This window comes from Syngnathus acus, chromosome 1, assembly GCF_901709675.1.
Source record: "Syngnathus acus chromosome 1, fSynAcu1.2, whole genome shotgun sequence".
In the NCBI taxonomy this organism is placed as follows: Eukaryota; Metazoa; Chordata; class Actinopteri; order Syngnathiformes; family Syngnathidae; genus Syngnathus; species Syngnathus acus.
The window spans coordinates 16,305,380-16,329,694 of record NC_051087.1 but is presented as its reverse complement, the minus strand read 5'-3'; the positions used below and the strand labels follow the sequence as shown (position 1 = coordinate 16,329,694).

The 24,315-nt window shown below is 43.4% G+C and overlaps 1 protein-coding gene across 13 annotated transcripts in view; it reads left to right on the top strand.

Annotated features, from left to right (window-relative positions):
• The first annotated feature begins 1,441 nt into the window (after nucleotides 1–1,441).
• tenm3 (teneurin transmembrane protein 3) overlaps nucleotides 1,442–24,315 on the top strand; it is a 408,252-nt gene continuing 385,378 nt past the window's right edge. For 8 of the 13 annotated variants that reach the window (XM_037254048.1, XM_037253997.1, XM_037254057.1 and 5 more), the window contains exon 1: nucleotides 1,443–2,121. The gene's annotated coding sequence lies outside the window, so the exon portion shown is untranslated. Of the gene's footprint in view, nucleotides 2,122–24,315 lie in introns of all 13 variants that reach the window. The other 5 variants (XM_037253940.1, XM_037253950.1, XM_037254006.1 and 2 more) reach the window with 2 other exon arrangements.

The window sequence follows — 24,315 nt, the reverse complement described above, 5'->3', positions numbered from 1 at the left end:
AATATTTGGCTTTTATTTTTATATGCAAAATCAACAATATTAATACCCTCTGTATTTACTTAACATTTTTAGAAATGGCAGTCGGGTGTGACTTGGAATATCCTTCAGTGTAATTGCAATTTATTGCTACGAACACTGAAAAAGTGTGGTTTTCATAGGGTTGGACGTTGGATCGATATTCCATTGCTTGTCAATATTTTTACACCACAATGTTCTCCAGTGTGCCTATCAACAAAAAAATTACATAATATTATTATTATTATTATTATTATTATTATTGGTGGTGGTAACAAAAAGAAAGGACAAATCACAAGGAGTGAAAAAAGCAATTACAATACTGACGGCTTGATTTAACTAAGTGTTGCGATTGCGGCTTTTCCCAAGTGAGCTCTTCGGTGACACATTTTAATTCCAGTTCATGTTTATTTGTGCATTTTCAACCTTCCATATGTTATAGATAGTACATCCATAGATTAGCATCTTTGTGATTTACAAGTTTGTTTGTGAAGAATTAGTCAAAAAAATTTTCATTGTTTTTATTGAGTGATATACTGTAAATTATGTAATTCAATTCAACACATTTAGACTCTGTTTATTTTGTTTTATGAATCAACAAGAATCTCTTAATTTACTATAAATTGTGACAACTGGTACAACTGTGTTCCCGCACAAGTGTACAGTCCAATGGGATATTGGTTTGTGCAGTACACAGTACACTCCAAAATCTACAGTTATTTGTCTGACCCTAGCCAGGAAAACAGAGTAATACAGCTCTCATAGGTGATCACTTCACGAGTGTAACTGATGTAGATATAATGTCCTTCAGTACATTCACTGACAGGGGCCCTTGAAAATAATAATAAATAATGTGAATGATAATAAATAATGTGATTTTCCAAGATATAAGAATTAACATAAATTTGACGAAATCCTTTATTATCGCAGTGTCATTCTCAGTAAAACGAAATTTAGGAATGTTCTCAAACCAGTATCTTTTACAGCCCCCCCCCCCCCCCCCCCACACACACACACACACATACAGGCCCCAAATTCCCAGATGCGCACCTGACTGTGTACAGTATGTTGGAGTCCGTTTTACACTTTCTCATCAGCCTTAACTTGGGTGCAGGCTGTCAAAGAGAGGCGGAAAACTCCTCATTAAGTGAGTGTCTTACAATCGTGGCGCTGTTGTCGCGCTGCTTCCTTCGCCTGTCACAGCTAAGGACATGTAAGTTCATTATCACGGCTGACCCCACCCCCGCTACTATCTATCTACCATCATTCATAGAGAGAGTCCCGCACGTACAAGCTGTAGTTCCCCACGCACACGCGCACGCCACGGCGGTCAGGGACGTCAGGATTGGACGCTGCAGGGGATCCCCAGCACTCCGTTTCTGCCTCGCTTGGCGCATCATCATTTTACCGGGATGGGAGATGCGATTGTGCCGTCTCCCATTTGCAGAGGGCAGCACTTGCAGAGCGCTGCTTCTCGCTTCTATTGCTGCGAAACCGCATCGTCCCCTTTCTTTTTCTCGCTCTGACTATATTAATACGCTCCTCCTCTCCAAAAAGAAAGCGCAAAGGGGAAATCTTAGTTCACCTCTTGTGACCTGAATTATGCTTTGGGAAAAAAAAAAAACTAAAACATTAAGCCCTTGACTCTTTGTTACTTTGCGTTGTGTTTGATAGCGTTTGGGACAGCCGACTCCATCACCGCCACTCATTATTGGTGATTCGAGGTGCTGACAGCCGCGCAAATAGGGTTGCATTGGATATGAATAATCCATCCTCATTCTCGCATGGGCGGAGCTTTGATTTCTAGAAAGCACACACTTTAAAAAAGCATCTAACGATATTAACACTAGACAATTTCTTCCGTCACATTAAGGCAGCAGATAAGAATTCTTTGGATGGTACCAAAGTGCTGAAAATGAGGGCGCGCGTTCAATATTACTGGGTTTCGCTTTCTTGTTGATTTACCGTTTTGATAATTAAACAGCGAGGCAGAGACTGACTGTGCCAATCTCAATGGAAGAAGTTTCTTGCTTTTTCCTTTTCTTTTTTTCGCCTTGTGTAGAGGAACCGGCATACACGAGGGAGAGAACGCGCTGGGACATACAGGTAGGTCAACAATCCCGTAACCATCAGCTCACGTCATTAAGAGATTATTTTGTAAAAAACGCGCAACGGCTAAACTTCTTCATGGAAATTGCATGGTCTGTTTGCAATCTGGGTTAAGGAGATGCCACCCCCCATAATTGACAGGTTTTTTATGAATGCCGTTTTGCAGAGAGCTTTTTATAGGCTCCTATTATTCGCCTAATGGCTGCCAAAAACTAACACAGATCATCTGTTGTAAAATATATTACATTTAATTAGACTGTTTATCCTTCCAATATGTCATCTGTGGGATGATGTTATATTTTATTTTATATTTTAGCCTATGGTTCAAATGTGTCTTGAGTGTACATGCTGCGTGTTCTTTGAAACTACGTTCAAATAGAATAGGTCCCAAAAAATAAATAACTATATTCATCGCAGGTAATATTACTTTTTTTTTTAAATGTAAAACTAATCAACGCAGAGCTCGTCCTAGTTCTGTACTGTTAAATAAATAAAAGCGTTGCTGGATATACAATTTTAAGTAAGACTGGTGAGAGCAAAAGTCGTGCTGCCGTCTGTCTGCGTGCGTGTGAGGGCAAGAAAGGGAAAAGGGATGTCGAAATGAATTTTCTAGGAGATAGCTGTGTTTGTATTTTGGAATTTGTTTTGGAATTTTAGATTTATTGTTAACACACGTTTTCTGCTGCCCTGTTTAAATCACATTGTGTAATGCGCAATAGTTGTGCACTGAGCTGTATGCACCATGACGTTCTTGGTTTGAGTAGCGAGCTTAGAATCTGCTTTGACCTGACATTGCTGCGAAATGTTTTAAATGAAGCCTGTCTTCTAATTTTCTATAGTCTTAGCACAGACAAAATATTTTCTACTAAATTGCAACCATACTCTATGCCTGTCTCGCTACTTGCCTAAAACCTATGAACAGAAATCGAGATCTTATCATTTGAAAATCTAAACTAATGCGAAAATCACACACACGCACACGTACACTCGCACGCACACACACACGCGCTTACATACACGCGCAGACACGCACACACAGACACGCACGCACACACCCGCACACACACACTAAGACCCGCACTTCAGTTCAGCGTCATTTTTAATGCACCCAGTCCCTCCTCTTTAACTTATTATTGAAAATTAATAAAAACATTAGAATATTCTAATTAATTCTAGTTTAATTTATTGAAAATTAATGAAAACATTAAAAAAATCTAAATCCAAAGATGACATGAAATTAACTTTGTACACAATATAGCTTTGTGTGCCCACATTGTCTTAAAGAGCATGGTGGTATACATATAGATTTTTTTTTTTCATTTTCGTATTGTACTGGAGTTAGACCTGCAGTTCATAATAACTGAATCAAACATTTTAAAATTGTTTTATTTCAATTTTATATCCTTAGCTTCCATGAAAAAGGCAACGAGTTTGCAAACAAGAGCAATTGGCATTGAAATTATACTGAGATAGATCCTGCTTAAAATTTATCTTTTATTGATATGAAGTAGAAGTACTGTTCATTCTATGGTATGAGGTCACAAGTATAACTAAGATAATGAATTAGCCGCCTTATTCGAAGTATAATTTCTGTTGTACACCACAGGTAGTTCAATAGAATTGTTTTTATTGTTGACTGTCACAGTTTGGTTTTCTTAGTTGGTGAGATTGGTGATGACAGAAATATGATTGAAATTATTTGTAAAAATAAGGAAAGCAGTGTGATTGCTCTTCAGTCCCACCAACAAAATTTTCAAGAGGAAAAATAGAAATGACGTATGTCACATCATTATCTAAGTTTTACTCATTTAGGTTGTAAAAGGTGGTTGTGATGGTGACCCTTCAAGTCAAAGAAACAACCAACTTATAATAATTGTGAAAAATGCATGAATGTTGTTGCCGTGCCGATTTACAGTATGTATAAGTTCCTGATTTACCTCTTGTGCTGTGCTCAAAGTTGTATGTCTCACGAACTGTGGCCACTTAAAAAAAATGATAATGCAAGGTCTGTCTCAAGACATAATCAAACGGCTGATGAATTTTGTCTGTACGACTCTTATTTGAGCTTTTTGGTTTCTTTGGCTTATGATTGTTGCATGCCTGACATGTCCTAAAAATAAAAATAATAATAATAAAATAATAATAATAATGATAATAAAAGTAACATTAAAAAATATATATCAATAAAGTGTACAAACTAATGTTACGTGCACACCAAACGCGGGTTGAGCATGATGCTCCGCCTTCCACGCTAGCGTTTTACCACAAGCTGAAAAATGTGAGCAGCTGTCAGTTCCTTTGCTGAAAGCAGATTTAAGTTAGGACGATCGATAAACATTGTAATTTTTTCCTCAGAAAGTAATTAGTAACATTTTGTTACTCTTGTAACACATTAAGTATCATTAAAAAAGCTATTTAGTTGTGAAGAGAGAGCTGTTAAATATTGCAGAATATATAAACTTTCAAAAAAAAATTATTTAGCACAGCTGATCGGTCACGCCAATCAGATTTTAATGGGTTCAAAATAAACCCAGTATAGTCAATTCATCCATCCATCCATTTCCCAAATCGCTTTTCCTCTCTAGGGTCGCGGGCATACTGGAGCCTATGCAGCTGTCTTCGGGCGGTAGGTCGGGTACACAATGAACTGGTCGCAGCATAGTTTTTCTTTACTTTGTCATCATAATTATCATCGTCATGTCAGAATCGAGCAAGTAGATATATACTAGCTCCTAAATCATGAAACAGAACGATATACGAATAACACAGCTCCAGTAATTAAAGTACAGGCCAAAAACTGTCTCTATTTGCGTATAAAAATGATAATTGAGGAGGCTTAATCTTGTTCTTCACAACTTCACAAATCACAATATGGAGTGGGAGTGTGCGTTTTCTTCCGCTCCAGGGTCAAAATTTCAAAAGAGGAAAAATGAAGTAGGGATTGAAGCAGCAGTGGTCCTAACCTTAAAAATAATATCACGATGCAAAGGCTCCCTCGATGGTGCTGCCTCTTGCACCCCACAGCCTAAAACAAAAAATGTAAAACTTAAAAGTCCTAAAATGTGTCAAATGTGGCATATTCAACTGCACACAGTCATAAAAGAGTCAGGCAGACTCTGCTCTGTGCTGCACTAGCAATGACCATTCTGTCTTACTCATCCGTCCCCCCACTTATATGGCTTTGGGCGAAAGGCGAGGTAAACAGGGGCTGGTCACTCGGGCAGTGGTTGTAAATTAATTAAAAGTAAATTATGTAATTATTATTATTTTTTTATTATTAATATTATTGATGAAAAATGCAAGTGGTGTACGTTTTACCAGGGATTGTCAACCGGTGGGATGTGGCCCTCTAGTGGTCTGTAGCGGCATTGCAGGTGGTCCGCGAAATTGGAAATGGAAAATTGCAACATTTTCAAAAATAAAATTGATTCATTATTTAGACGTGATTTATTTTCCAGCTAATTTTGTGAATCGTTTACCCATCCAAATTATGTCAAATGTAGCTGAGATTCCCAAAATAGACATATAGATGCAAATAAACAGCCTGTATATGTCTACAGTAATCCCTCGTTTATCGCGGATAATTGGTTCCAAGACCACTCGCGATAGGTAAAAATCCGCCAAGTAGTGTCACCCTCTCATTTTTAACATACATACATTTTTTGTGTATCAATAAATGTATATTAAACCACATAAGTGCATATTGATTGATTGATTGAACATTTATTGATCCCCAGGGGTGGGGAAATTCAGGCCCCAGCAGTATTCATACCACAGAGCGGGTATATAAAAGACACACAGATAGCATGCGCACAACTCAATAGGCTCTTATAAGGCTGCCACACAACAGCGCCACAAAGAAAGCCAGAAAGTGCGAAAGTTAAAAGCCATCAAAGCAAAGCAAAAAGACAAAGGAAAAAAAAAAGTAACAGCGGCCAACCAGCCCCCCTCAATACCAAAGAACACCCCAAAACACACAAAATAGCCTCCACAGGGTCCATACACAGATGCAAGGGCAGTCAAGTTCAACGGCGCCCAATGGACCGTGGTCGTGAATCGGTGAGCAGCGTCCTGGGCACCCAGTCGGGGCACGTGCAGATGGTCACCATGGGCCTGGCACGGCGAAGGTCATTGGTTACGACGAGCACGATGGAGCGGACTCCCCACAGGGGTTGCGGCTGCGAGGCTAAGGCGAGGGACCCGATCAACACTGGCCGGATGAGCAGGAAGCCGTCGTAGAGTCACGCCGGTCCCGACCCAGGGAAAAAAAATATCCGATCCGAAGCGATCTGCACACGACGAGGTGCGGTCTTCACGAGTGAGTGACAGACAGCATTGCTGCTATGCTATTGCCAGCCGACACACGTTATGCCGACATTGATGTTTTAATTTTGTATTTGTTGGCTTGTAGTTGAAGGTGTTATTATACCGAATGTGTTTGTGTTTGAAATAAAGGTTGGAAAAAAAAAAAAACTTTATGCCGACATTTGTTATTTAAGGGAACACCAACTCATATAACAACGTAAAACACATACCGTAATTTTCGGACTATAAGTCGCGTTTTTTTCATAGTTTGGGTGGGGGGGCGACTTATAATAAGGAGCGACTTATGTGTTTTTTTTCAAATGTTTTCGAAAAAAAAAAAAGCGAAACCGCGATAAACGAACCGCGATGTGGCAAGGGATTACTGTTTTTGAATTTCGAGTGACGTCAGCAGCGCGACGCGGAGTGGCGCGGCGGTTGTTTACATAAAGGACAAAGATTGATCACGGGATGACGAAGATGCCCCACGTACTACCGGCATCATTAGCGGCTTTGTTTCTAAGTGACACGGCGGACGAAGAGTTTGAAGGATTTAAGAATTTGGAGTGACACAGAAGGTTTGAATAACTATTATGGCTTTTACCCACGCCCGGTCCTACTCTAAGGAGCTCTCTTTCACCTCCGTGGATTGAAGTCGGGGGCCGGCGCTCGGCCGGGTGGCTGTCCAGGGACGGTGGATGGGGCTCGGACATGGGTTTTACGCACGCCCGGTCCTACTCTCCGGAGCTCTCTTTCACCTCCGTGGATGGAAGTCGAGGGCCGGCGCTCGGCCGGGTGGCTGTCCGGGGACGGTGGATGGGGCTCGGTCATGGCTTTTACGCACGCCCGGTCCTATTCTATGGATCTCTCTTCCACCTTCGTGGCTGGAAGTCCACGCCGCCACACGCCTGGAAGTTTGTTTTGTTAAATAAAGAGCCGTTTACCAAACCCACATCTTTCCTTGTACTTTGTTAGGGCTACAATATAGTTATATACTAAATCTGTGGGATAACGACGAGGCTGACGTCAGGGCTCACGCGCGGCGTGCTTGACAAAGGACGAGGAATTTGATCGATGGATTTAATGATTTAGAGTGCACAGATGGTTTGATAATAGTATTGCTTATATAATAGTTTTTTGATTTCTAATTTATATATCGTTATATGGGCCTGTGGAATATTTTGAAGTGCAAGCGCCGTCAGCTGCGCGCACCCATTGTTGACAAAGGACAATCGATTGATTTAATGATTTGGAGTGACACAGATGGTTTGATAACATTATTGCTTATATAATAGTTACTTGATATATAATTTATATATCGTTATATGGGCCTGTGGAATATTTTGAAGTGCAAGCGCCGTCAGCGGCGCGCACGCATTGTTGACAAAGGACGATCGATGGATTTAATGAATTGGAGTGACACAGATGGTTTTATAAACGTGTTATTTATGTAATCGTTTTTTTTTAATAACTGAATGTTACGTCAGGGCCGTTCTCAGCTCTTTGTTTGTGTTTATGTCACATTAGCATACCTACCGTTTAGCCTGTTGTTGCTCGTTCATGACTGTTCTTGGTGTTGGATTTTGTCGAATAAATTGCCCCCCAAAATGCGACTTATACTCCGGAGCGACTTATATATGTTTTTTTTCACTTTTTTGGGCATTTTATGGCTGATGCGACTTGTACTCCGGAGCGACTTATAGTCCGAAAATTACGGTATACATATTGTCATATAAAGCAGTTAACCAAATGTCTGATTTTTATGTTTTTGATTGGTGAAAATAAAAACAAGTGATAATACACCAGACAAGTTTTTACATGAATGTTTATTAAAATAATAATAATAATAATAATAATAATAAAAGTACATTTCAAACCAGCAATCTAATATGAAATTGCAGTAGAGATATTGGATAACAATATTTAGGCATATATATGCATACACGTTATTAAAAAACAACTATAAGTAAATCGTAAATCTACATTCTGGCTTACATAGTTTACGCCAGGAGACGCAACATATTCACTGAGTGATCCATTGATGCACGGGAAGGCAGTTCACTCATTGACTCGTTCGCGAACGAGAAAGTCAGGACTCGTTCCCTCACTGATCCGTTCTCGCGATGAACCGGAAATGCCCCCCGGGGCCTTGCCACCAATGTTCCCTCTAAGCTGCGCGCGTGCGCAATCGCGCACTGCCCGCACGTTCTCAGCGCACAAGAAATCTATCCAGCGCATAAACACCCCCACCATCGGAGCCAACCCACCACAAGGTGGTGATCAGTTGACAGCTCCGCCCCTCTCTTCGCCCGAGTGTCCAAAACATGCGGCCGCAAATCCGATGACACAACTACAAAGTCGATCATCAAACTGTGGCCTAGGGTGTCCTGGTGCCAAGTGCACACATGGACACCCTTATGTTTGAACATGGTGTTCATTATAGAAAATCCGTGTTGAGCACAGAAGTCCAATAATAGAACACCGCTCGGGTTCAGATCGGGGGGCGCCGTTCCTCCCAATCACGCCCTTCCAGGTCTCACTGTCATTGCCCACGTGAGCATTGAAGTCACCCAGTAGAACGATGGAGTCCCCAGAAGGAGCGCTCAACAGCACTTCCTCCAGGGACTCCAAGAAGGGTGGGTACTCTGAGCTGCCGTTTGGTGCAGCGACACAAACAACAGTCAGGACCCGTCCCCCCACCCGAAGGCGGAGGGAGGCTACCCTCTCGTTCACCGGGGTGAACCCCAATGTGCAGGCGCCCAGCCGGTGGGCAATAAGTATACCCACACCTGCTCGACGCCTCTCACCGTGGGCAACTCCAGAGTGGGTGTGAGTCCAGCCCCTCTCGAGAGGGCTTGTACCGGAACCCAAACTGTGTGTGGAGGCAAGTCCGACTATGTCTAGTCGGAACTTTTCTGCCTCGCACACCAGCTCGGGCTCCTTTCCAGCCAGAGAGGTGAAATATTATTATTATTATTATTATTATTATCATTATTATCATTATTATTATTATTTTTATTATTATTATAAATATTTATGTTATAACTTGTCTGGTGTTTTATCCCATGTTTTTATATTCGCCAATCAAAACATAAAAATCAGACATTTGGTTAACTGCTTTATATAACAATATGTATATGAGTTTTATGTTGTTATATGAGTTGGTGTCCCCCAAAATAACAAATGTCGGCATAACGTTTTTTTTTTAACCTTTTATTCAAACACAAACACATTCGGTATAATAACACCATCAACAGAGGCGTAGCCAGGAATTCTTCCAGTAGGGGCGCACGCCCACAGGAAAAAAAATCGAACATCACCCACGCCGTTCGCTGATCGCTAAAACGTCCGGGAGGCAAACGGTGAATGGATAACATCGCGCACATAGAATAGCACACTCGCGCAAGACCGAAAGAAAAAAACGGCATGAAAATGAAGAATCAAAAAAGCTCGATTTTTTTTTTTTTTTTTCCAACCGGGGCGCAGGGAGTCCTAACCGGGGCGCCGCCCCGGCTCGCCCCGGCTTGGCTACGCCTCTGACCATCAACTACAAGCCAACAAATACAAAATTAAAACATCAATGTCGGCATAACGTGCATCGGCTGGCAATGGTTTTAGCAGCAATACTGTCTGTCACTCACTCACTCACTCACTCACTCACTCACTCGTGAAGACCAATCAGTAGCGCCAGCGAGCGTTAGATGGAGGAGGGACTTTACGAGTCAGTGACGTAACTTCCCGTTCACGAACGAGTCGTGAATTGCATTTCCCGTTCACCAACGAACGAATCTGTGAGTGACCGAATCACTCACAGAGTGAATCACTCACTGAGTGATTCGCATTTCCAGTTCATAGCGAGAACGGATCAGTGAGAGAACAAATCCTGGCTTTCCCGTTCGCGAACGAGTCAATGAGTGAACTGCCTTCCTGTGTATCAACGGATCACTCAGTGAATATGTTGCGTCTCCTGGCGTAAACTATCCCCAACCTTTTTTGCGCCACGGACCGGTTACGTGTCAGAAATATTTTCGCGGACCGGCCTTTATATAAATAAATAATAGATTTATATAACTAAATAATACATTTATATAAATAAATAATACATTTATAATAAATATATGAATACGATGAAATAAAATGATGCGACTGGCATAAAAACAAGGATAAACGACATTAAAATAAAACTCACCATTACATTGAATTAGTGGGAGCACTGAGCTTGTTTCTCAGAAACGAGCCGGTCCCATCTAGGCGTAATCGGAGACAATGACACCCGAAGTGGTTAAGGTTTGTCTTTTAATGCAGGATGCTTGGTCTCCATGTGCCGAAGCAGTTTTGAGGGCTTCATTGCCTCGTTAGCTAGCAGGGCCGGTTCTAGGAATGCACATAAGAGGGGGCATGTTCTTTTTTTTTTTTTTTTTTTTTTTTTTGTTTTTTTTTTTTTACACATTTTTAACACTGTTAGTGTTTTCTTCACGGCAGTTGTTAGCTGTGTGTCCAGATCTCAACCTGGAGAAGTGGATTGCACTCTGTCAGGCCTCTACACTAAGACCTGTCCAGCTTGGGTGTCCCACCTGAAGATTAAAGCTTCTGCTGGTATTGCTCTTAGGGTCACTGAGGCACGCAAACCCCCTGACCACAATAAGGTGGCAATCTCTCAGGGGGGGGAACATATAATATGAATGTTATATTAACTATTATTTGAGTTGTCGTTAAGCATTAGTTATCGGGTCATTACGACGAGTTTGGTGGAGTTTTTACTGCTTCTTCCAACTCCTACCGCGCTGACTGTAACTTGACACTCTCTGGCTGCGTCTTGCCTCATTTGCATACTCACAGTAATTGGATGTTTACGGAGGGGCGCGGAGTCCTGACAGCAGGCTGTGTGAGGACACACACTGCACCGACATGAGAGAAGAGAGGGGGCTGATTAACGTGTGTTTCTATCAGCGGATTTTTCACTTCTAAAAGTTTGATTCGAGGGGGCAGGACATCTGTTTGAGGGGGCGTTGCCCCCTCTTGCCCCTGCGTAGAGCCGGCACTGTTAGCTAGCCTGTCGCCACATATTATGCAGAGTGGGCTTGGCGCGTCATAGTCTTTTAAATGCAGCTTTCCTTTTCTTAGAAGTCGTACCCTCTTCTTCTTCCGTCTCCTCATTGGGCTTTTTTCCCTTTCCGAAGAAGCTTTCCAAACATCTCTGTTTCTTGCTCATTTTTGCTTGCTTCGCGGGCTCAACTGAGGTGACATGTCACGTGACCGAGACGAGCGTCTTGACCTGAACCGACGGATGTAATTGGGAGAGAGAATCGCCAATTTTTTTATATTTTTCAAAATAAATACTTACTCATTTTTGCTAGCTTTGCGGGCTCGACTGGGGAAACATGTCACGTGACCGGGACGAGCGTCTTGACCTGAATTAATTGATCGTCGATTAAAACAATTTTTTTTTTTTTTTCTGTGTGGCTTCGCGGCCTGGTACAAAGTGACCGGTCCGCGGCCCGGTGGTTGGGGACCACTGAGTCAGTGGACGTGTTGCGTCTCCTGGCGTGAACTATGTAAACCAGAATGTAGATTTACGATTTACTTATAGTAGGTTTTAAATAACGTGTATGCATCTATATGCCTAAATATTGTTATCCAATATATCGACTGCAGTTTCACATTAGATTCCTGGTTTGAGATGTACTTTTATTATTATTATTGTTGTTATTATTATTATTATTATTATTTTAATAAACATTTAAGTTATAACTTGTCTGGTGTTTTATTCCTTGTTTTTATATTCGCCAATCAAAACGTAATAATCTGACATTTGGTTAACTGCTTTATATGACAATATGTATGTGTTTTACGTTGTTATATGAGTTGGTGTCCCCCCAAATAACAAATGTCGGCGTAACGTTTTTTTTTTCAACCTTTTATTCAAACACAAACACATTCGATAGAATAACACCATCAACTACAAGCCAACAAATACAAAACTAAAACATCAATGTCGGCTGGCAATGCCATAGCGGCAATGCTGTCTGTCACTCACTCGTGAATCTTCGCGAACGACCAATCAGCAGCGCCAGATGGAGGCGGGACTTTACGAGTCAGTGACGTAATTTCCCGGTCACGAACGAGTCAGTGACGCAATTTCCCGTTCACGACCGGGTGAGAGACTGTTGCCAACAGATCAGTGTGTAAGTGTTGTATTATAGAAAGAAATGTGTTAATTACCCGAGCCAATTATTATTATATATAATAATTTGGGGGAGGGGGGGGTTGTGTAGTTGTATCGTTTGATGTGTATGGATTGTTTCCATGGGGGGGGGAATTCATTGAACGATTCGTTTGAACGAATCTTTTGAGTGAACTGATTCTAAAGATTCCGTTCACCTAAGAGAACTGGAATGCACGTCACTAATTCGTTCACTCACAGATTCGTTCGTTGGCAGGGCCGGTTCTAGGAATGCACACAAGAGGGGGCAGTCAGAAATGTGAAGGGGGCATGTTCTTCTTTTTTTTTTTTACACATTTTTAACACTGTTAGTGTTTTTTTCTCGGCAGTTGTTAGCTGTGTGTCCAGATCTCAACCTGGAGAAGTGGATTGCTCTCTGTCAGGCCTCTACACTTAGACCTGTCCAGCTTGGGTGTCCCACCTGAAGATTAAAGCTTCTGCTGGTATAGCTCTTAGGGTCACTGAGGCACGCAAACCCCCTGACCACAATAAGGTGGCAATCTCTCAGGGGGGGGAACATATAATATGAGTGTTATATTAACTATTATTTGAGTTGTCGTTAATCATTAGTTATATCACGGATCATTACGACGAGTTTGGTGGAGTTTTTACTGCTTCTTCCAACTCCTACCGCGCTGACTGTAACTTGACACTCGCTGGCTGCGTCTTGCCTCATTTGCATACTCACAGTGATTGGATGTTTACGGAGGGGCGCGAAGTCCTGACAGCAGGCTGTGTGAGGACACACACTGCACCGACATGAGAGAAGAGAGGGGGCTAATTAACGTGTGTTTCTATCAGCGGATTTTTCACTTCTAAAAGTTTGATTCGAGGGGGCAGGACATCTGTTTGAGGGGGGCGTTGCCCCCTCTTGCCCCTGCGTAGAGCCGGCACTGTTCGTTGGTGAACGGGAAATGCAATTCACGACTCGTTCTTGAACGGGAAGTTACGTCAATGACTTGTAAAGTCCCTCCTCCATCTAACTAACGCTCGCTGGCGCTGCTGATTGGTCGTTGACGAAGATTCACGAGTGAGTGACAGACAGCATTGCTGCTATGCCAGCTGACACACGTTATGCCAACATTGATGTTTTAATTTTGTATTTGTTGGTTTATAGTTAATGGTGTTATTATACCGAATGTGTTTGTGTTTGAATAAAAGGTTGATCACTTTAGGAAGTGATTCGTTCACTCTCGTTCACTGAAAAGATCCGTTCTTTTTGAACGAATCGTTCACTCAGGAGCCAACACTACCGCCGACCGCGCAACTGCACCGCGCTGGTCGTATTAATGTGACAGAGCCGTCGCTGAAATTTAGAAAATATTTTTAAAGTCCTGATGTACTTTCCAAAAATTAAGTGGACCTCAGTGCGCAGGGAGCTTAATTTGGTCCAATTGCGCAACCGCAGCGCGCCGGGCGCTCTGTCGCATTGCTTTAGAGCAGTGGTTCCCAAACTTTTGCAGGCTGGCGCCCCCTTTGGCTCCCCAGTGAATTCCTAGCGCCCCCCCCCCCCCCCAAGGACCGGCATTCATATAAATAAATAATACATTTATATAAATAAATAAATAATACATTTATAATATCATTACCATTACGTTGAATTAGTGGGAGCACTGAGTTTGTTTCTCAGAAACGAGCCGGTCCCATCTAGACGTAATCGGAGACAATGACACCCGAAGTGATTTAAGGTTTGTCTTTTATTGCAGGATGCTTGGTCTCCATGTGTTGAAGCAGTTTTGAATGCTTCACTGCCTGGTTAGTTAGCCTGTCGCCACATATTAGCTTTGCGGGCTCGACTGGGGAAACATGTCACGTGACCGGGACGAGTGTCTTGACCTGAATTAATTGATCGTCGATAAAAAAAAAATTCTGTGCGGCTTGGCGGCCCGGTACCAAGTGACCCACGGACCGGTACCGGTCCGCGGCCCGGTGGTTGGGGACCACTGCCCTAACCAGCTCAACACAACACGGCGCGTTCTGGCGAGTCCCCAATTTCATGTTGACTTGAACTCAAGATGATGTTGACCGCCAGAATGCGGTTTTTATTATAAGATAAAATTCTGAACATTACAAGCTTGAAATTACAAACCTGAGCTTTTGCTTTTGTAGTCTATGCTGTCGGATCTGACTGGGCCAGAGCGGCGTGTTGTGTACAAATCGACTGCCGCCCCCCTACCGCCCCCCTACCGCCCCTTTCTTCCTCACCGCCCCCCCAGATCTTTCCACCGCCCCCAGGGGGGCGGTACCGCCCACTTTGGGAACCACTGCTTTAGAGCGTCTTTGTGTTTTAGGATGGCTTTACTGCTCCCACTTGCTTTCTTTGGAGGCATGATGAGGGGTTAATACAATACTCAATGTAACGAAAATACAATATCGAACGGAGTCAGTCGGCATCCGGGCCGCGCGGTCGGGTTTTCTCGGGTCCTTTCGGCTCATCTCGCGATGTTCGACCTCCGAATTTTGTTCGACAACCAAAGCAAAAAAATCTTGAATTTTTCGTTCGAATTCCGATTTGTTCGAGAACCGGGACGTTCTAAAACCGAGGTATCACTGTACCTTAAATTTACATGAGTTTAAAATTATTTTTGCCTCATAAACATTTTAAGCAGGAGTTATAAGTAATGCAAAGTTGTCTGTTATTATTAAAACTTAAAACAAGTGAATTTTGCTCTTGTCATTTACAATATCTTTCAGAATGTAATAGTTTGTGTCACGTCTATAGGTTCATAACATCAATGGTATTAACATGGCCACTTTGCAAGAGTTAATATTAAGTAATATTTACTTTTGATTTACTTTTGACTCACAGCCCCGCGTGAAGAATCGCTGCTGTGATGCCAGTTCAGCTTGGAGCTGCTTCACTTTATCAGAGCAGTCACTCCCTATTAGCTTGTCGTATGTGTTAGCATGTTTAGTCTGATAGTGTCTCTTTAGGTTGAAATCCTTAAACAAGGCAACCGTCTCTTTAGAAATTATACAAACACAATTGCCTTGATTTTCAGTGAAGGAGTATTGTAATTACCATTTCTCTTGAAAGCGACGGCCCTCAACGTCAACTTTCCTTATTTTCTTTGCAGTCGCCATGGCAGAAATGAGCGGAGAGGGGTGGTACTGCCACCTTTTGGAATAGGAGGAATTACAGTTTCAAATTTCATGCCGGATTTGGCCCGCGGGCCAGACTTGGACATTAATAATAATAATAATAATAATAATAAATTATATATATAACGCACTTTACATTCGGGGGAATCTCAAAGTGCTACATGGCAGATAAAAAACAAGAAAACAAAACAAGGACAAGTTTAAAACAACTGGACGACAACCAAGATATGAGAGAAATTACGGAAATGCTAAGGTAAAGAGGTGAGTTTTAAGTCCAGTTTTGAAAGAGTCAGTGGATTGGGGTGCTCTTAGGTGGTCGGGGAGGGAGTTCCACAGTGTAGGGGCTGTATGGCAGAAGGCCCGGTCGCCCATGGTGCGCAGCTTGGTTTTCGGAACGTGGAGAAGGTGTGAATTGGATGAGCGGAGGCTTCGGGTGGCAGGTTTTGGGGCAAGGAGTTCTTTGAGGTATGGGGGAGCATGTCCGAGGATACAATGGTGAGTGAGGAGGGCGATCTTATAATCAATTCGGAATTTGATGGGGAGCCAGTGCAGAGAACGGAGGATGGGTGTGATGTGATTGCTTTTCCGCACCCTCATCAGGATCCTAGCAGCGCTGTTTTGAATGTACTGAAGCCCCTGGAGGCTCTTGCTAGGGATCCCGATGAGGAGTGCGTTACAATAGTCTAGCCTTGAGGAGACAAAGGCGTGGACAAGTTTCTCAGCATCCGTCAGGGTAAGTGTGGGGCGGAGTTTGGAAATATTTCTGAGGTGGAAGAAGGAGGTTTTGCAGATGTGTTTTATGTGTGACTCCAGGTTGAGTTGAGGGTCCAGTTTCACGCCCAGGTTGGTGACAGTGGCTGAGAGGGGAATAGTGAGACCGGCGAATAAGATGCTTGTTATTGGGCAGGTATGGATCTGATGGGGAGTGCCAATTAACATGGCTTGGGTTTTGTCACTGTTAACTTGCAGGAAGCTGAGATTCATCCACGCCTTTATCTCCTCCAGACACAGGGAGAGGATGGGTTATGGAGGGCGGGGGGTCAAGTTTGAGGTATAGCTGGGTGTCGTCCGCATAACAATGATATGAGATGCCGAACTTCCTGATTATATTGCCGAGGGGTAGTATGTAGAGAGTGAAGAGGGTAGGACCGAGTACAGATCCCTGGGGGACACCGGAGGTGACAGTGTGAGTGTCGGATTTTTTCCCCCCAGGGAAACGTACTCGGTCCGGTTCGAGAGGTAGGACTGAAGCCAGGTTAGAGCAGTGCCAGAGAATCCAGTGGAGTGAAGTTGGTTAAGGAGGATATTGTGGTGGACAGTGTCAAATGCAGCGGACAGATCCAACAGGATGAGAAGTGACGGGGAGCCTGCATCGGCAGCCATGAGAAGGTCATTGGTGACCCTAACAAGTGCTGTTTCAGTGCTGTGGCCAGAGCGAAACCCGGATTGAAATTTCTCAGCGATGTTATTGCGGGTGAGATGAGTGTGAAGTTGGGCAGCTACCACTTTTTCCAGAACCTTGGAGAGGAACGGAAGGTTAGATATTGGTCTGTAGTTGGCAAGGTTGTCCGGGTCAAGTGAGGGTTTTTTGAGCAGGGGGGTAATAATGGCAGTCTTCAATGCAGGGGGTACAGAGCCAGACTGGAGTGAGAGGTTGATGACATTGGTTATTAGGGGACTAATGGCTGAGGTTTGTTGTTTAATGAGGGCTGTGGGGAAAGGGTCCAGGGCACATGTGGAGGGTTTCATCTTTTTGATGATGTCTTCTACCTCCGACTGCAAGATAGGGGAGAAGCAGCGGAGAGGCTGGACTGTCCCGGGTGGAAGGAAGGGGGGAGGAGGTGAAGTGGTGGGGCAAGAAGAGGAGAGGAGCTGGGTGCGGATGTTGTCAACCTTAGCGGTAAAGAAGGTCATAAAGTTATTGGACACTACCTCTGAGGATTCTGTTGGAGTGGTGGGTTGGGGTTTGAGAAAGTGGTTGATGGTTGAAAAGAGCTGTTTTGAATTTCCAGGGGTATTGTTTATGATATTGGAATAGAACTGGGCACGTGCAGTCCCAAGGGCTTTTGAGTAGGCCTTCTGATGTTCTTTGTAGGCCTGTTTGTGCACGGTCAGTCCTGAGGCTTTAAGACGACGCTCCAGGATGCGTCCAGTTGACTTCATCAGACGCAGCTCACTGGTGTACCAGGGGGCTGAGCGTGAAAAGGTGACTGTTTTGGTTTTTTGGGGGGCGTGGATACTTAGGAGTTTGGCCAAAGAGTTATTGTAATGGTCCACTGCCTTGCTGACTGATGTAAAGGTTGCAGAGGAGGAGGAGAGAAGCTGGAGGTCCTGTGCTATAGTGTCTTGGTTGATGTTTTTGAAATTTCTGAATGAGATTTGCCGCTTGGGTTTGGAGTGGGGGTGTGGGAAAGGAAGTTCCATTTGAATAAGTTTGTGGTCAGACACACCGACCTCGTGAACTTGCAGGTTGCTTATGGCCGATGAGGAGATGACAAGGTCAAGTGTATGCCCTTTGTCATGTGTGGGGACATTTACATGTTGGGTGAGGTGTAAACAGTCCAATAGTTGCAACAGGTCAGAGGCAGGGGGGCGGGAGGGGGTGTCGACATGGATGTTAACATCACCTAATATGATTAGATTAGAGGAAGTGGAGGTACAGAGGGTAGTGAGTAGATCGTGTAGTTCTGGAATGAAAGAGGAGTTTGGTTTAGGAGGGCGGTAAATAAGTAAAACTGTGATAGGATATGGAGGTTTACATTTGAATGCAAGGGATTCGAATGAGGAGTGATCAGGTAGAGGGAGGGGGGACAGCTCTAGATCAAGACGGTGGAGTACAGCCAGGCCACCGCCACGGCCAGTGCTGCGAGGTTTAGTTATGTATTTATAACCAGAGGGACAGGCTTCATTGAGGGATTGATAGACATCGGGTGGTTGCCAGGTCTCAGTCAGGCACATTATGTCTAAGCCTTTGTCCAGGATGAGGTCGTGAATAAATGATGATTTACGGGTGAGTGCTTGGATGTTGAGGAGATCCATTTTGATTGTGGCTGTGGGGCTGTGTTTAGGTAGGGGGCGAAGTAGAGAGAAATCCACTCCACGTTTTCTGTGCCACATGCAGTGCAGTCCACTCTGTGTTGGAGTGAAACCCACTCCGTGTTGGTGTCCGTCCCGTGCTGGAGAAATTAACACCCCGTGTTTTCCCGGCAACCCGGTGTCCGTCTTGTGTCGGAGTCCGCTCCGTGTAGGAGTGAAGTCCGCACCATGTTTTCCAGGCCACCTGGAGTACTGCAGCCCCGCATGGTTGCTACAATAGAGGCTTTGCAGTCACGTGGTTTTATCACGTGATTTTGTGTTATGCCGCCATCTTGGCGGTCAACTCGTCAGCTCGTTCCTACGTGTTTGTATAGATTGTTTGATTTCTGCGCTACATTTTCACCGATTTCATCCGAATTATGGCTGATTTGCTATCCAACGAAGTTGGGCATTAGGATGAAGAATCCAAGAAACGTTACAGAGAGAAGTTGAACCTTGTTGGCACAACGGATCCGTACCTTTTACCGAGAAGCATGCTAAAATCGCCCGAGCATTTTGCAACAGCCGACCTGCCTGAACTCTCATATCCAGATATTTATAATTACCTCGTCGATTTGTTTTGTAATGGCATTTCATAACTTGACATATTAAAAAACTGAATAGAGTGAAATCATTCAGAGACTGTACCTGTCTGTTCAAGTTGCTACCATTTTTATTTTTTGTTTATTTTTGCATGATGCCACATCTGCTTGGCTTGAAAACTTAACCAATAAAAATTTTAACCTTGTGCCAATGGCTTGAAAACTTTACCAATGTAGATTTTACCTTGTGCCAAATGAAGTAACAAAAACCCTCTTGTTAAAAAATGCTACATTAAAAAAAATTTGTTTCACAAGGTTCATAATAATTTTTTGGGAAATTTCCTAATGCATTCACTCGAGAATTAATTGTTCAATTCCAATATGAAGTTCAATATTTACATTGATAACGTTTTCAAGCCAATCAGATGAAGCATCATGAAAAAATAAACACAAAATAAAAACGGGGGGGTGAACTGAAGAAATCATCCCATTTGGGAGCTTAAGATCAGGGGATGCTTTGAGAATAATTGTCAATTTTTGTCTATGTGAAGCCCTTTGAGACTGCTTGTGATTTAGGGCTATACAAATAAACTTGACTTGACTTGACTTGACTTCCCTGCCTTGCTGCTCTTGCTGCCTTTCTAAAAATGCACCCAGCATTTTCAACAATCATATTTGTATCATCCCATATTGTATTATTTCACATTTTGTGAAACAAATCAGGGGTGAATAGTTTGTTTACATACCTGATATGAAGTCCTCATTGCATATCCTTGTGTAAATCGTAGGTTTCCATCGTTCACGACGAATATCCGCGATCCATTTATCACGTTTTTTCATGTTCGCCGGAAATCTATAGAAGCTAAGATTTGGTTTATCGCCTCGTCTATTGCTACATCCAACAGCACAGCAGGTATCCGGCATTTTTAAGCTCAAATAGCAGCAGATATAACAAGAAAGCGTGTGTGAGTCGTTGACCGGCACTGAAAAGTTGACCGCCAAGATGGCCGCCAAGCTAATGTGGGTAGCTTGATGACGTCAGCTGCAAAGCCTCTATAACAGGGGTCACCAAACTACGGCCCGCGGGCCGGATACGGCCCACGGGACCGTTTAATCCGGCCCGCCAACCCTGAACAAATTGTTTTATTAAACTTTTTTTTTTTGGTCATTTTGCCTGCAATGACTGCGTTTCCCCAGTAGATGGAGAACCGCTCGCCTGCGCATTTACTACCGGAAGCCGTGTCAGAAAGCTCGGTGCACACTCACAAGTGCGTGTACGTACTCAGTAGTACGGACATGGCGCACTCGCGCTCTATTTGTATCAGTCCCGAATTTAGAGCGTGGGCTGTGACGACAGCATTCTTGTAATTCGCGCGCTGAGCTTTCAGATGCAGTTTTGCGCTAAAGCCACCCACAAACCTTCCCCTGGAATCCTTCCATTAAAATGAGTCGCCCAAGGAAAAGCAAGGTGGACACAGTGCCGAGCGTTTAAAAGAGAGTGGCCAATTTGGCTCGACGTACGCGACGTGACGTTCAGCCACATGAACGTCAACATCAAACCGTCACAGATCGAGGTAAACGGACCAACACCTCGGATCTCGCCTAAGAATTGCCACAACAAATTTTACTCCAGACTATGACGCACTAGCAAACTTTAACAAAAAAGACAGCGGTGTCTACAAGCCAGAGGCGTAGCCAGGAATTTTTCCAGTAGGGGCGCACGCCCACAGGAAAGAAAATCGAACATCACCCACGCCGTTCGCTGATCGCTAAAACAACGTCCGGGAGGCAAACGGTGAATGGATAACATCGCGCACATAGAATAGCGCAAGCACATTCGCGCAAGACCGAAAGAAAAAAACGGCATGAAAATGAAGAATCGAATTTTTTTTTTTTTTTTCAACCGGGGCGCAGGGAGTCCTAACCGGGGCGCCGCCCCAGCTCGCCCCGGCTTGGCTACGCCTCTGCTACAAGCCTACAGGAACCTACAAAAGGATTATAAGGAAGGAACACAAGAACTTTAAGAGACTGCTCATATGTGTCAGAGAGATTCTGCTCTGACAACTGAGCTGGACTTTTATCTGTTAAGATTGTGCATGGCACAACAGAAAGTTAATGTTCCATGCTTTTTTTTCTATGAGGAACCCAGAGAGAGTTATTTAGTTATTATTTATTTCCTGTTTTTTCTGTGAAGAACTCAGAGAGGGTTATTTAGTTATTATTTATTTCATTAATAGTGTTATTATTTGTTTCCTGACTTTTTTTCTGTAAAGAACCTGGAAAGGGTTATTAAATAACCGTTATTTGGTTATATGTGGCTTTCTGGAAAACAATAAATTTTTTAAGCTCCCCTACGATCGTCACACTTTTTCTGTTACAAACTGACACCGGCCCCCCATCAGAGAAGGGAAAAGTTATGTGGCCCTCACAGGAAAAAGTTTGGGGACCCCTGCTCTATAAGATCCAAGTGCGCCAGGTATCTGATGACGTGTTGTACATGCGACGGGGTGTCGGGCGGAGGAGGAGCAGATGAATGGTACAGTGTGTTGGGAGAAAACAAAGTTACGACGGGTGCTTCTGTGGATGTAACGTGGTCTGCGGAGAAGTCCGAGTTGTTTGATGACTGAGACACACCCTGGAATGGTGTGATTACTCAGCTCCAGCAAGCGGGGGATGGAGTAAGTTAACATAGTGCCGGTTGGAGAACACTGAACTTGAGTGTTAGCCATTGGCTAGGCTAGCCAGGATGCCTTGGCGGGGGGTGGTGGGGTGGGCGCGCCGTAGTCGGCAGCCGGCTCTGCGGAGGTTCGCCGCGGTCCAGGCGCACTGCACACTAAAACTAGAAGCTAAAAACTAAACTTTAATAATGGCTAAAAAAAATAAATAAATAAAAACACTAAAACTAAACTAATTCTGGTGGAGAAGCGGTGAACAATCAGCGCCAGCGTCCTCTCCCCAGATTACTTCCGCCTTGGTCCACACGCAGCCGTCAAATCAATCAGTCAACCGAACATGCGCATTAGCTGGTAGAATCATTAATGCTGTAGAATGAGTGCTGATAAGGGCATTGAAAATGTTGTCACCAGAATAAATGTAAATTATAAAATCCATGCGGTGACACAGTGAGACAATGGTTAGCACATCCGCCTCACAGTTCAGAGGGTGCGGGTTCGATTCCATCTCCGGCCCTCCCTGTGTGGAGTTTGCATGTTCTCCCCGTGCCTGCGTGGGCTTCTCCGGGCACTCCCACATCCCAAAACCATGCATGCTAGGCTGATTGAGCACTTCAAATTGCCCGTAGGTCTGAGTGCGAGTGCGGATGGTTGTTTGTCTCTGTGTGCCCTGCTATTAGTAGGCAACCGGTTCAGAGTGTCCCCTGGCTACTGCCCGAGGACTGCTGGGATAAGCTCCAGCCCGCCCGCAACCCCTGTGGGGACAAGCGGTACAGAAATGTATGGATGGATGAAATCCAATGATGAGCCAAATTCTGATTCTGCTTTATACCACACACATATATTTATACGCACACACGCACACGCACACACACACACACGCACACACACACACACACACACACACACACACACACACACACACACACACACACACACACACACACACACACACACACACACACATTGAATAAATTAAACACATAGTTTAACTATGGAAGAGGTGTGGCAGCATGTGCCTAGTCGGTATCTCTTTTCTTTTAATTGTGCTTGCTATTTTATGTGTGTACGGCGACCTTGAGTGCATTGAAAGGCGCCTTATAAATAATAATAATTATCATTATTATTATTATTAATTTATGCTTTATGTTTTAACCGGGATTAAGTTAAAGTCAAATATAACTCAATTTATAACAAATATAAACTGTTACTCAAAACAAATTAGCAAATTCATGGAAAATCAAAATTGTCACTCTGCCTCCCAAGCAGTCTGTCTGCCTGCCAGCATGGAGCGCATGATGATGTTTCGTTCGAATATATGCAACTGGTCATTCAGACCGAGGTTGCATTGCAAAACAATTGAATATGTATCCGATGTAGGACCGCTTGTAAAAGTGGCCCAGGTTGGATTTGAAAAAATTGGTATTGAGCCATACAGACTGGCTTAAAATAAAAGATACAGGTTACATATGGACATAAAATATAAATGGGAAAGGAGCTGCAGTGTGATTGTAGCCTGTTTAATATTACTCACTTGGCCTAGCATGTACGTGTATACGCTCGACTTTGAGATAAAGTGGCAAACTATGCAAACAGTTTTTCTTGTTTCTATTTTGTTTTGATTCTCTTTCTTTATTTCGCTGTTAGTTGCTGAAAAAATATTTTAGTGTGAGTTGATGATGTGATGCATCCCAGCATGTCTCACATCTTAGGATGAAATAATGTTCCCCTTTATTTCATGTCACTTTATGTAGTTGTTTGTTGTGTGCCTTTATTTCGAATGACGTGTGCTCCCTCCACCCCTTTATTTTATTATTTTTCATAAACTAAATTGTTAGATATGTTGTGTTGTCAGGAAAGCTACAGTGCTTCTTCTTTTGCCATAAAGTAAAGATTGCCTTGTAAACGCTCCATTCGAAGAATGGGGTTGCTCAGTAACTCATTTGAGGTGTTTGTCTCGCACATTATCATCCATGCCGACACTGTTGCATGTGGTTCTACGCAAGATAACAGCTCATTTTGGTACAAAAGGGGAATAGTAGGTGGAGGTGTCATGGACAGTTTGCTTAAATTTACCTCTTGGCCAGTTTTGAAACACATTAATGATGGCAAAGGCCTTTTGATCTTTTAGGGGGGTAGAAATGGTTGGTTCAATGAACTGTACAGCCATCATCTTATGCTGGGTTTACACCTAATCTCGTTACAATCAAGGCAGACAACCAGCCAGGCGAACCGCTGCACAACGGAACAGGCAAAATGGAATTAGGCGGCAGGC